Below are 6853 nucleotides of genomic sequence, written 5' to 3'. Positions count from 1 at the left end.
ACGGAAATGTATTTAATAAGAAGTAGGCAAGTGGATTAGTTGTCAATTCTAAAAAAATAACAGAAAAATTGATGTGCCAATTAACCAATTATTAAATTTTGTTAGGTGCACAGCACACCCTGTGTACTGAGCTTCTTTTCCTTTTGCTTATTATTAATTCAGAACCAAACAGAACTGGAAAAAAATATTTCATTATACTAAGCATGCAAATCCTTAATTATATTTCTTCACAGCTCTCACTGGTGAGAGTGAGGAGGGGAGATTCCTGATTTTTGTTACTTTTTCCATGCCCAAAGAATGTGTCAACTGCTGTGCTACCAAAATGAGGCATGTTGTGGCAGCTACCAGAGATGAGGCAACGTGCTGAGAAAATTAAACTCTTTCAGACTTGTCCTAAAAAACTTAACCCTTTAGTGTGATAGCAACATCTCAGAGATTGCCCCCAAATCCGTTGGAGCAGGAGCAGGGGCAGGGCGGGGGTGGGGAATCCCACTGCTAATAGTGAGGTATACATTATTGCAGTCTGGATTTTAGAGGGGTAAAGCATCTTTTTCTTCCTTCCTTCCTTCCTTCCTTCCTTCCTTCCTTCCTTCTTTTGTTTCTCTCTTTCTTTCTTTCTTTCTTTCTTTCTTTCTTTCTTTTAGGATAGCACTTGATATCCAACTTTCAAGATTATGTGAAATCTAAACACGTGTAGAATATTTCAATGTAATTTTTATATTTCATAACACACTACATAGAGGCTGATGGCTTTAGGGAATCGATTGTTATCACTTCCGAAACTGGTGATGTTAGTAGAGAGAAGGTAGCAGAAGTTATTCCCCTTCAGATATCTCCAAAGAGCAGCAATGGCTCCTTATAAATGTATAGCCCAGTCACCCAAACCAACAGCTGCTTCAGTATGATGGAAGCAAAGTGAGATTCCCAACGTAGATATCTATAAGCTTCGAGGCAGAATAAAGGTGTACTATGTTCCTTTCTTGATTCAGCTAATTGCTGAATGACATTTTAATAAGCACCTGAGATACGACAAACCTGCTATTTATATTAAAATCAGCTCCAAGCTGCAGACAAGAATTTTGACTAGAGAACCCAACAGGAACGCCCCGATACCAAAGCTGGGCAAAAGGAAAACACTCTAATCACTGTATATCTTTGAAGTCCATAAGCAAAGGGATAAGAAAACGTTCTCCCCTTCCTATAAGAAGAATCAATTGCAAAGGCTGCAGCGAGGACAATTTCTGTACAAGTTGTTAAAATCCTAATTAGAAATTTCAACTTGAAGATTCCAATAGTTCTTTGCTCTCATTTTATCTGAACTAACATTTTAGACGGTTGGTTTGTGATCTTCCAGAAAACCTTGTTTCAAGATAAGCCCTTTCATCTTTCAAATGGCTTTAGGGCATCCTTCTCAGTGCCAGGAACACAGCCATTCATTTCACAAATGAGGCCAAATGATGACATTACTTGGCCTTCTTTCACAAACATCCTTCCTATCCACAGCAAAGCAGTGAATGTTACAACGGCATCTGAGGCCTACGAATTGTCTCTGTAAATCCCCCCCCCCACACACACAAGAAAATCAATAGACATTTTCAGAAAGTTAGAGCTCCCCTATACACTAATAAGCTGAATACATTGGGAGAAAGACAGTGTTAGAGAATTCCACTTCTGTGATGAGTCTTATTATGGTTTCTTGGCCTTTTTTTTTTTTTCCAACTCAAAGACTGAAACCTGAGAGAAGAAGATTCTCCTCCAAAATAGGCAAGGTAGTCCTCAGCCAATATGACTTTGAACAAATCACCTAAGCCTTACCTTATTTGCTTCCACCCCTTACGTATCAATGGAACACTAACAGTATCCAGCCCAAAGGACTGTACTGAGGCATAAGTCTGTGTCAAGTGCCTACTCCAGGCTCTCGTCAATGCCCAATAACAGGTGGCACTGATGATGACAAGAATTGCATTGATGGTTGGTAAGGAAGAGGACACCGATGACTGGCTAACATTGAAATTTCGCTCAGAAACTCCCTGTTCTGTTGCTCGTCTTCCACTCGCCCTTGCAAGGTTTCCTTCCTCAGCATTCAGAGAGTTCAGATCCCCCAGAAGGAAAGAGAATCAACAGTTTAGTAAGTCCAAATGTCTGCAACATAAAGACAACTGAATGAAAACAGTGAATAAATTACTCAGCAGGGTGAATTTGGACGCTGGAGCATCTATGTGGAGCCACTTCCTGCAGACAGCCACACAGGAAGAAAAGAAAGGATGAGACCAAGAAATAAGCAGAAGAAACAGCCCAATGGAGAGTCCACCTGGATAGTGAATCTTTGTGAAATGGATTCACAGGTATCACTACAGTGAGCACCTTTGTCAGAAGAGCTGAGCCGTAGAGACTTTCCTAGCGTTGTGTGACTAAACTGTGACTCAAAGCAGCATAAATGCAGCATAAATTGAATTCTAATTCCTAGAGGAAAGTGGATGTGTCGATATGGTGAGGAAAAGTAAGATTTAAGCTTCTAAGATTTAAATTCCAAGGTCTTTGTGGTGGGGACAAGGGGTTTATTTCTGTTTGATTTCAAAGATGCGGATATTGGTTATTAAAACAATGTTTATGATTAATGTAAGAAAGAGGAGTTATATGCAGGAGTAATCATACAGATGTGGAAGCCCAAAGAGCTGGATCCAAATACCATTTCTGGCTCGAATGAGCTGGACTAGAGTAAGAAAGTCATTGAATTTCTCCATGTTCAGTTCTCTCACTTATGAGATGAGAGAGCTTAATGACTTGTTTTATTTTGTCCATATGCATTTGAAAACCTTTATGCATGCTTATCATTAAAAAAAAAACACACAGGTTATGTTACCGTACAACAAAAGCCCTCCCCAACTCATTACTGACAATTCTCATTGCTCAGATCTAACTACAATGAACAGTTCATATACATTAACATATATAAGATAAAGACATATATTTTACCAAAAAAATGATTCTACTATACTATTATGCAATTGCTTTTTTATTCCTAGTGATATGTCATGAGCTCCATTTCAAGCGAGTCTAGGTAAATGTGCTTCATCCTTTTTAAATAACACATAACATTACATTGTGTCATGGTTTATTTAACTTTTCATCCTTTTGGAAATTTAGGTTATTTCTATTTTTGTTTTTTAGGGGATACAAACATGGCAGAAATGAACATTCCTGGACATACATTTGTGCGCACTTAGGCTCACACGCCTGTTAATAATGGATATTTTACAATGCTTCCAAAAAATTGATATTTTTCTTCTTTCCCAAACCATATTTTTTTGTCTAAAAACACGTTGTAGAGAGCTTTAGCAAGTGATTCTGAATGACCTCTCTCTCTCCCTCTCTCTTAAAGAAATAAAGATACAAATATGGTGACATTTTACTGAAAATCTGACAGAAAGCCTAAAGACAACTTTTCAGAAGGTGTTGTTTAATATCATCAATAATGGGATACAGTTTAACCTGTCAAGCCCCTCAGAATTTTAAAGAAATATTTGGGTCTTGATGAATGAGAATCATAACAAAGTAATGGCATAGTGTGGGAGAAAGGGGAAATATTAATTACCTAAAGAAAACCAGGCAGAGCTCAGCTGAGAAGACAAATCTCTTTTCTGACTGACATACTGAGTGAAAAGAATAATTCAACTTCAAAGCCAGAACAAAAAATTCGCTACTCACAATAATTTAGGAGTCAAGATTGACAGTTTGCCACAATAGTTAATCTCCTGATTCGCGTTCAAGGCATTGACTCAATAGAATGCCATCACTTATAGTATTGCCTAAACCTAATGAAATTTGCTACTGGAGATTTTACAACTTCCTGTGTTTAAGAACAAAGGTCCCTGAAAAAAAATGAGATGTCATTTTAGCTGTTCATGCCCCCCTTTCAACTCAAATACTGCACGTTACATCAAGTCAACAAAATATCGTGATTAAAACCAGTCAAATTTACTACAAAGGAAACAGATAATATGATGGATGGCATGCTTACCTGCTTCTGAAGGCGGACTATCAAGCGGAAGAAGGGAAAGTCAGGTAAGAATGGCATGACCACCCTCTTGTCTTCTTCCAACAAGGCATCCATCCAAAAACACCGATTTACCTTCCACATGCTTTATTTTTGGGGGGAGCATCCATCTTCTCAGAAAGAGACACATTTCCTATGTTAGAGGGAAGACTTTCAAATTAATAAGTTATTGATGTATTAAAATTTGGGGAAAGGAAGAAGAAAAGTGCGGTGAGAAAATTACCAAACCCAAATCCTTGTATTTTTTTTTTTATGGAACCTTATTGCAAGGTGGTGATGTAATTCTAAGAACCATTCCAGTGAGCCAATTCATCACCCCAGCTAGTGTTTTCCTTCTCTATAGCTGCATCACTGAGAATGTTCTGAATGTGGTATATTCAAAGAGCCTAGGGCTGATAATTTCACAAAAATTAGTCTTTATGGCTCTGAAATTATTTATATTAACGTACTCTGAAAAAAATCCTGAGTCTATCGTAAGGCCATGTAACAAGTAACTGAGGGGTGCCTGGGTGGCTCGGTTGGTTGAGCATCTGACTCTTGATTTTGGCTCAGGTCATGGTTTCACGTCTCGTGAGATTAAGCCCTGCATTGGGCTCTGCACTGACAGTGTGGAGCCTGCTTGGAAATTTCCCTCTCCTTCTCTCTCCACCCCTCCCCCACCTCAAAATAAATAAATAAACTTTAAAGAAACAAGTAACTGAAACTGAAGTCTTCGCAATTTCATAATATCCAATCCTTACTTTCTCAGTATTGTTATATTTGTAAAACAAAAGTATTCTGCAGGTTTTTAACATTTTAAGTATTTCAGAACAATTCCTGTGTAAAATATCCAGCACAGAGAGACAGCTATGTTTCCTATAAAACCCACAGAAATGCTTATCTTAGACACAAATGTTTCATTCAGAAATATGTCATTAAAGGAGCTTGGATTCTACACAGTGCCTGCTTTCAAGAGAACTCTCATCTGTTGGTTTCTGTTTGTTACCTGCCTGACTTCCATTCATTCCTCTTTTCCATCCTGATTTTCCCCGTACTGCTCTTTCCACAATCTCAGCAGGGTGATGTCCATCATCTCCATAGATCCAGAAGTGGACAGGTGACTCAAGTCTGACCAAGCACAGCATCACATCCCTGGGACCATAGTGATTCATTCAAGGATGAAGAAAGGAGTTCAGTCTGGGCTGGCTATAGCCAGTGAGTTTCACTGCCAGGAATCCATTTTAGAAGACAGACCTTCTGTTTTCATGGCTGTTGCTTTTATTTGATGCATACCTTCCCAAACAAGCCTTTCCTTCGGCTGCCTTCTCAATTTGCTAGGAGCTTTTGGAAAACGAAATCATCTTCAGATTAGGATATTTCACTCTTTTTTCTTTGCTTTGATCATTTCTACCCCCTTCAGGTTGCTTTTTTTTTTTTTTTAATTTGACTCCAGCCAGCCCTCTCCATGTCTTCATTTCTAGAACTACAGTACCCAGGAATGATCCAGAGAACAGAAAAACGTTTTTGCTGCAGAAGGATCAGAATCTAGGCACCATGTGGCATTCAGTTGGAGAGTTTCTTATATGTTCCTTACAAAAACAACAAAACAAGAAATAAATAAGAAACTAGAATCAAAAAGGAGCCATCCAGCACTTCTTTTCTCTCTTCTTGAAGCTTGGCTTTGCATTCTGCAAAACAAAGCAATTTACTGGCAGTGCAAAGCTCCTGTGTCAATTACAACTCCTTCTCTTGCATGGGACTAAAACCTCAACTCGAACTGACTTAAATCAAAAAAGAAAGAGAGAAATAGAGAGAAGCCTCTTTTTCAGAAATGCCCAGGATAGACGCTGGCTTTGGGGCACAACTAGATTCCAGACCCAAATGATATTATTAAGACCCATTTTCATTTCCCTTGTGCTGGCGTTATGGTCACAATACTCACGGTGATGCTGAAAAATCAGGGCTCAAGTACCTGTAGATAGGGGAAGAGAAAGCATATGCAATGCATTCATGCCCTCACCTACCCCTCTCTCTCTCTCTCTGCACACAGTTGCTTCCTGGTTACAAACCCGTGTCAGACTGTGGCATCCCAGAGACGGAGGCTTCGGATCACAAGTCTAGGTGACTCCAACACATCTCTCCAAAGTTAACTAATTCAATCACTATGCCTAATTGCAAAAACCCTGGTGGGACGCTCTCAGAGGGGCCATCTGTATCTACCCCGAGTTCAGTCAGAGGAGCCATGCAAGCCACCTCTTTTGGGCTATAAGGCAGAGCATCTCAGAAAGCTGAAGGGAAAAGAGAAAACCAAAGGACTCTCAGGCATAATACAGTCCCCACCACAATGTATACACACACACTTCGCAACCACTGAGGGTCTTCCTATTACTCCAACCTATTCTCCCATGTGGTTAGGGATGGAAATGAAGTTGAACAACTTTCTCCTCTCAGGCTATAAATAACCCACACTTCCAACCTCTCTCATGTGTTTCCAAAGTGCAAGCTTCCTCATAGCCCGCGGAAGCAGGGTCAGGACATCTCTCAGAATACTCTAAAACAGAGATGAGTCCAGTAAAACCCCAGGCCAACTCCAGCCGATGTTCTAACTAGTACCAGATATGCCAGATCCAACGAGTTCAAATCTTGACTCCCTCAATTATTAGCCAGGTTGTCCCTAGAAAGTCATTCAACTTCTCTGTGCCACATTTTCTTTGACTGTAAAATGTAACCGTTGTGGTCTTTGTGGTCCCTCCTCTATGATATTCTGCAATGATTTATACAGTGGGCCTGTTTGGTGGTATTCTCTTACATCTAAAC

The 6853-nt window shown here is 39.6% G+C and overlaps 1 long non-coding RNA gene across 1 annotated transcript in view; it reads right to left on the bottom strand.

Annotated features, from left to right (window-relative positions):
- The window catches only part of LOC121016757 (uncharacterized), a 232014-nt gene extending 225791 nt beyond the window's left edge, over positions 1-6223 (bottom strand). Inside the window, exons 1-2 of the long non-coding RNA XR_005784432.1 lie at positions 5043-6223; positions 4022-4190 (exon numbers count right to left, since the gene is read on the bottom strand). This is a non-coding gene — a long non-coding RNA (uncharacterized LOC121016757). The remainder of the gene's footprint in view (positions 1-4021; positions 4191-5042) is intronic.
- Between the last annotated feature and the right edge of the window lie 630 nt (positions 6224-6853).

Source organism: Herpailurus yagouaroundi, unplaced genomic scaffold, assembly GCF_014898765.1.
Source record: "Herpailurus yagouaroundi ecotype Mexico unplaced genomic scaffold, PumYag 213, whole genome shotgun sequence".
Taxonomy (NCBI): Eukaryota; Metazoa; Chordata; class Mammalia; order Carnivora; family Felidae; genus Herpailurus; species Herpailurus yagouaroundi.
Note: the sequence above shows the minus strand (reverse complement) of the source record. Positions and strands in the feature narration are given on the sequence as shown.